This window comes from Pholis gunnellus, assembly GCF_910591455.1.
Source record: "Pholis gunnellus genome assembly, chromosome: 23".
NCBI lineage: Eukaryota > Metazoa > Chordata > Actinopteri > Perciformes > Pholidae > Pholis > Pholis gunnellus.
The window spans coordinates 13,222,373-13,229,714 of NC_136550.1; positions in this window are offsets into that span (position 1 = coordinate 13,222,373).

Below are 7,342 nucleotides of genomic sequence, written 5' to 3' on the forward strand. Positions count from 1 at the left end.
TTTGACTCTCATCCCATTACTAAGAGAAATGTGTTTTCCCTACCATCATTCCTGTTTGGAGAAAAGAAAAAAGATTACGATCGTGGAAAACAGAAATTTCTATGTATTTTCTTTTGGTAATTGAGCAAATGTGATTTGGGTTATGAACATGAAACCATGCATTTTCCTTTTATTCCATCTGTCATCCTCAATCTGCTTTTGTCCTGCATCTATTCTTTCTTCTCTGTATGGCAGATTGTATGTTCCCATACCCTGTGTAGAAGGCAGGCTCTCTCCATTCTCCATGTTTTTTTAAATTTGTTTTGTATCCATTTCTGTCGATCTGGCGAGAGACAAGATGGCAGCCGTTTCATTTGACAGGCTCCATCAATTCATTCTCCCGCCACGTTTGTCTGGTTTCTCTCTTTCTCCATTCCAAGCATACTCCTCCCAGTATCTTCCTGTTCTTTCTAAATGTTATTGTAAAGTGTTCCAGTGAGATGACTCTAAATATGTGTACATTAACAGAGGGAATACACTTGGTTATATACTTCTTACTCCTTGTGTCGCGTGGTCTCTTTATCGTCTCAGTCGAATTTCAGTATTTGGACAGTTACTGAAACCTGCATTTGATTTTAAAAGTATTAGTTCTATATCAGGATGCTGAATAAAGCCGCAATGTGTAGACCATTTCTGACTTTGCCCCCCCACCCACCCTCTGGCAAAAAGCTAAGATCAGTAGTTTAAAAACAAATACATCGGAAGCGTAATGGTTACGGTCAGTTTTTTAGACAACATGAGAACTTGATTTCAATCCTAACGACTCTACTTTTAAAAAAAGATTCCAAATATATTTTCATTCATATTTTAGATTGTTCAAATAGATGTTTTTTTGTAACATTCTCATGCAAAACTATCATCAGTTACATTTCAGTCTTAGTTCGCTGAAGGAAAATACTTTTTACACAGCGATAGACAAATCATCACAAGTATCCAATCATGGTGGGGATGTTTAAAAAACCACGGTGAAAGCATGCTGCCCCAACTTAAAAGAGCAATCATACAACTAAAGCACACTTCTGGACACCTCTTCAATCAGGAACAGCATGCAGTCACACGGGCTGAGGTAAGTGCTCGAATGATGTAATGCTGATTTACTTATACCATTACAAATCAAAAGTGATTCTACGTCATCCACAACTATTTAAACATTTAAATTGTGGGCCTAAAAAGCTCAACATCGTACTATCCATTTCCTTTTTTTTGACTTTTCGACATGAGATACTATGACTTGTTTCCACATACTATAACCATGAGTTTTTAATACATCTTTCCATCATTCTATACGATGACTTTTTAAGAAGTTTTTTGACATACCATACAATAGCTTTTGTATTACTATTAGCAACATGCTATACTATGACTTATTTATGACTATTCAACACCGGAAGCCTGAAGTGAGCTCTGAGGCAGACTGGCCGACCATCTTTACACTCTGCTGTCGGCAGCCACTCAAGCTCCAGAGGAACAAGTCCTCTGGGCCGAGATGGCTTGCCCCACCAGTCAAGAAGGTGTGCTTTTCCTCTGTGAGTACGTTCCATAACTGTCCATGAGCCCTGGACTTCAGCTGAATGTCAGCCTGTAGTGTCAAAATCTCATCCTCCACTCCAGACGAGTTCAGGTGAAACAGCGTTGCAATTTTTGATGCGAGTGAATCAACCTCAATATCTTCCTGAAATGTGCAGCACATAAATGTAGCGACTGGCTCGAATAAAGCAAAGTCTTGAAAGCGTTTGTCAAACTCTGACAGACACTTGTCAATCTGCTCTGTGTTGTGCACGCGCCTTCCGTAGCGTCTCCAGCTCTGACACAAGGTTTTGGAAGTTCCCCAAATTGTGGCGCTGCAGCTTTTTCCTGTACTTTACTCTAAGTAAATAATCACTGTGAACAATTTGATATTAAAAGGAGGGATTTGGTAATCCTAAAATCATTTTGGTAGCACCAAACATACTGAGCCAAATTATGAAAAGTGGTAGCAGAAAAGTCTTATTCTTAATCCAAAGTTCCAGGTCAGATATGCTACTGGTTTTGTGCGAGTATCTTACCACAGCATCCTACATCGGACACACCGGAAGCCTGAAGTGAGCGCTGAGGCAGACTGGCACGCAGACTTCCTGGCCCCTGGTAGCATTGAAGACTGGCCGACCATCTTTACACTCTACTGACCGCAGCCCGCGGCTTACACTGTAAAAAAGGGTCAAATGGCTGCCAAACAAAAACCGTAAAATTAAGGTAAAATATCTTAATTCAAATAAAGGGCGAAAACCAGAAATTTTCATTAAAGGTTTTGCAGTGAAACACTCTTATTTTACTGATTTTTCCTGTATTATTACAATCGAACACCTTCAATAAAGGGATATCCCTAAAAGTTCTGCAGTGAAACACTGTTATTTTACAGAATTTTACATCTACAAGACTTTCAATGTTTCAATTAAACTAGGGGTTAGAAACTTAATTACAAATAAAGTACACACCACTATTGATTTTAAAACAATTTTATTTAATGTATTTAGATGAAAATTTACAAAATCAACCAATTATTCACAAACAGTTCTTCAGAGCCCCCAGGAGGAATTGAAAAACTAAAAGTGGCATTTCTCCATGTGTCTATCTTGACTGTTAGAGTTACTATCATGATGAGGTCTTGATTTCACCATTGAAACAGGTGGAGAAAGCAACACATTGTGCTGTTGAGCTGAGGGGGGGTGGGGTCTGTTTTTTTTTAGCTTGTGTTTTCCAATTCAGTATTATATTGTTTTCCATAATATTATCCTGACCCCAAGGGGCTCCATTTAGTTCTGATAACATGAGGACAAACATTACAGTCTTTTAATTCAGAATCCCAACTATACAGTGTATTAATAAGTCAAATCAAAACATACTGCAAAAGGTCAATGAATCTTTACCAGAAGTGACAGTGTAGATAAAGAACAATCTTCCAAATTGCCAGTAATCAGCCCGATCCTTGGTGCATCTGGGGGGAAAACAAGAGAAAAGGACACACTAAGATTCACTGAAAAGTCCTTAGAAAGTAGGCTTTCATTTTTTACCATTCCTTTAAACGTAAACATAAAACGGATGATACACATACCAGACTTCAATAACTTCATGAGTCACAAACCGTAGCAACAACAAGCCTCTCCAAGCCGTGTTCATAACGATTTAGTGTCCTCTGGAAACACTTCCATTGTCTTTTTCTGTATTTGCAGCTCCTTTTCTGTACTGTGTTGTGTTGTCTGAATTTGCAGCGCGTTTTCTAAATGCTGCACATGTGTTGTCAATTTGATGAAGTTGTTTTCTTAATTTGCTTGTGTTTTGTCTATTAGCATGTGTTTTCTTAAGTTGCAGTGCGCTGAGCTCTCAGGGCCACCGTACAACTCAAAGGAAGGCAAAAGGAAAAGTTCCTCAGTTTTTCTATGACCAGTGGGGGAAATGTCTTACAAATGTACTTTGCTGAGATCATTAAAGTACTTAAGGAATCATACTTAATACTACATATATAAAACACAATGTAAGGTTTAGAAATAGTGGTTCAAATGGACTAATATCTTGTCGTATATACTGCAGTTGACACTTACTGGTGATGGACTTGGTGTTGTTGGGTGCCTGTTCTCCCCCGTAAACGTTGTTCCAATGCTTGATCTGAAAAATGTAACCAAGTTTCTTATCATTAGCAGTTATCAGTGTTGGAAAGGGAAATGTAAAAATTACTCAGAAAGAAACTGCCGCTACACATATAGCGCATTCATAAAGTATTCAGACCTCTTCACTTTTTTCACATTTTGTTATGTTGCAACCTTATGCCAAAATCGTTTAAATACATTTTTTCCCAATACCCCATAAAAAAAAAAGAGAAAACAGAATTTTAGAAATGTTTGCAAATTTATTAAAAAGGAAAAACTGCCATATCACATTGACATACGTATTCAGACCCTTTACTCAGTACTTAGTTAATGCACCTTTGGCATGGTTACAGCCTTGAGTCTCTTCGGTATAACGCAACAAGCTTTACACACCTGGATTTGGGGATTTCTCTGCAGGTTGGATGGGGACCGTCTGTGAACAGCCATTTTCAGATCACTAAAAACAGATTAAAAACCTATAAGTAACCATGGATGGTGAACTCAGTTTTAAGGATCAAATCACCAGCATCACCAAGGTTGCCTTTTTCCAACTCAGAAACATTTCCAAAAATCAGAGGCTTTATTTCCCAGTCTGACTCAGAGTAACTCATGCATGCATTTGTTCTGAGCAGGCTTCTTAAATGAACACACCATATTTTTACAGTATGTATGTTTGTATGTGTGCATGGATGTTTCTGTTTAGAAGCACATTTTTGCTGTTTTATATTGTTTTTATGTAAGAACAAATACAATCTCTGTATGTCTTGCCTCTGTTTGCCTACCTGTCCCTGGGTTTAATTCTGTGCCCCACCATCCAGTGGTATCTTGTCACTCCTGGTTCTTCAGCCTTCTCATGATCTGACAGGTGATGCACTGCTTAGGGTCCTTTGCTGTGTGAAGTATGAAGTACAGTGAAGAATACTGTCAATTATATCTCAAGCTGTTACCTTGGAATATAAGACATGCTTCTCATTAATTAATAACTTCCATACTGTTGAGAAATCAGTAACTGCACACCATACCTTTAACTGGCCGGCCAGCGTTTCTGAGATTGGAGTGAGACTTTATGTGTCATGTCATTACATCAGCTGTGAAAAACAATGCAAATGCATAATGAAAATGTACTAACCTTGGTCTGTTGAGAACGCTCTTTTAGATCGAAATATATCGATAAGCCGAAGACTGCGCCGATCAAGGCTTTCGTATAATCTTAGCTTGAGGTTCTTGCCCACAATCCAGTTGAACTCCATGCGCACCTGTAACGTACAGAGAATGCTCCAGTATCACATTTCAAGACTAAATACCATTTTTCCAGTGGCCACCAGCGTGAGGTGAAGCCACCTGCAAAGTAGTGCTGGAATAACACCCATAAATGTCCTTGCTGGATTGGAAATGTTCATTCTTTAGTTATTTAATTATCCTCCTTGTTCCATCCCCATGCACATACAACTGACCAAGATCCCACCCGTCATACCTTCTTTTCATTGACCTTGGCAAGAGACATCAAATTAATGATAAAAAGACATTTATGCAAAAACATTAGCAATAAAACACGTACCTGATCTTCTGTGAAAAGCGCAGGCCAGCGTTCCACAATCACGGTATGGCTCAGACTCCACCACAGGAACCTGTAAAAACAGAACATAAGAAAACTATTAGCTCAACTTTCAGCTCAACAACCAGTTCCAGTAATATTAACTCCACTGCAAAACGTTAACCAGCCTCTGCTAATAACCATTTAAGGACCTCGTGCCTTGACAAGCTAGCTAAATGACTGCTATAAATGCAATACATCCCTCCTGTGCAACCTAACCAAACACCATTTTGAAAAGCTAACATCACATTATCGTAGCTTTAGCTAACCGCTAGCTTAAAACACAGCACATGCTAAAACACGTGTAGAGTTATGAACTGTGCCATGTTAACACTAAGCTAACATTAGCGTTTAGCCGAACTACTTGTTGAAATAAATGCTCCCAGAATGATATCTAACGTTTCAGTTAATATGGTGATAGTGACACACACTCACGTTCCAGGTGGTGTAGCGTTAATGTTGTTTTCCTGCAGCTCCGTCACAGTCAAGTTAGCGGTCGGACGCAGCAGTCAGGACGAGCGGACTCTTTTCGTCTCGTCTCGTCACGTCACTGCGCTGCGCTGCACACACACGGCACTAACCTAACAGGCCCCTCCCCTCCCTTACAGAAACGTAACAGTTATCTCTGCTAAACATGATCATTGCACTACAATTTTTCAAATGATTAGTGCAAACAACTAAATAGATTTAGCAATGACACCGTTTTTTGAAATAAAATAAATAAAAATGTGTTTACAGTGTAACAACAGCGACTAGCAGACCAACCGAGTAGCGCCGCGGGTGCCAAGCAGCAGCTTCCCGCTCCAACAGACATAATTTCAAATTTGAGGCGCGCAAAGTTGTCATTGGCCAGTTTTCCGAATGACAGTCAGATTATCCAATCATGTTTAAAGCAACGTGGTGAGACAGCCAATAGCAATTGTTTTATCGTGGTAACAGCAAATATAGGAAAAGATGACTTGTTTTAAAATAAACTAAAGAAATGTGTGTATTTAGTTTTATTTGTAGGATGTTATATTTAATTAATTGGTCAAATGTTTTTTTCATTGCAGTATGAATAAAAATGTAATAATATATGGTAAAGTTGTATTAATACCTATAGGCTCACACAAACACACAGACACATGGTATAGTACCATATAGACATATACATACATATATATATATATATACATATATATATATATATATATTTACACACTTAATATGTTTTTAAGGCCAGCAGGGAGGGGCGACAGTCGGTCATTCAATTCCTATGTAGGTCTAGAACTCCAACACATTAATCCATATGCAGTGTTTCCTCTACATTTAGTCTACGCAGTGGTAGCAGTGGTAGATTATTATTATTACCATTATTTCCTCGGTTAGCCTCAACACAAGCACACACAAGTAGAGGCCCAGTGTTTAAAAGTGGTTCTTTAAACAAAATGAGGCACCCACCCAAATATTTAAAAAGAAGTTTTAGTGCCATTACCTGCACAAGAAAGAAATGAGGACTGACAGCAATGGAGATGGAACAATCAACAAAAATCACTGCATATATTGCATTCTGTATGTAGGCCTATATGAAAAGCTAATGGCTGGATTGACATCATGGTGACATTACAGTTACATTCATGTGGCCCATAGTATGACCCTCTTGCATTTTAACAAATCCCTGACCTTTCCTTTAGAACCACCAAAATGCCAACTGTGCACACATGACAATGTAATTTTCCCCTTAACTGTTTTGCAGTGTTACGCAGCATGTTAGTTTAGGGTTAAGCATCTGCCCACAGCAACACTCATTTGCCAACATTGCCATTATTCCATACAAGTTGCAACATTTGTTTTCAGACTTTTAACTGCATGTAGTGGGGTCAGTCCATTGCAAAGCCATTTCCCCCTCTTCTTGTCTTTATTGTTCTGCATAGCTCAAAGCTAGCCAGGTCCAAGGTGTTGGCTGCAGTGGTTAGGCCATTAGCCATCCTTGATAGGGGACAATGTAAATCTAAATTGTTGAACTTTTCACTATAGACAGTGGCTGTCTTTAATGTATTTTCAGCAGAAGGAGCTAGAGAGGAGGGGCATCACTAGGGCCGCCATA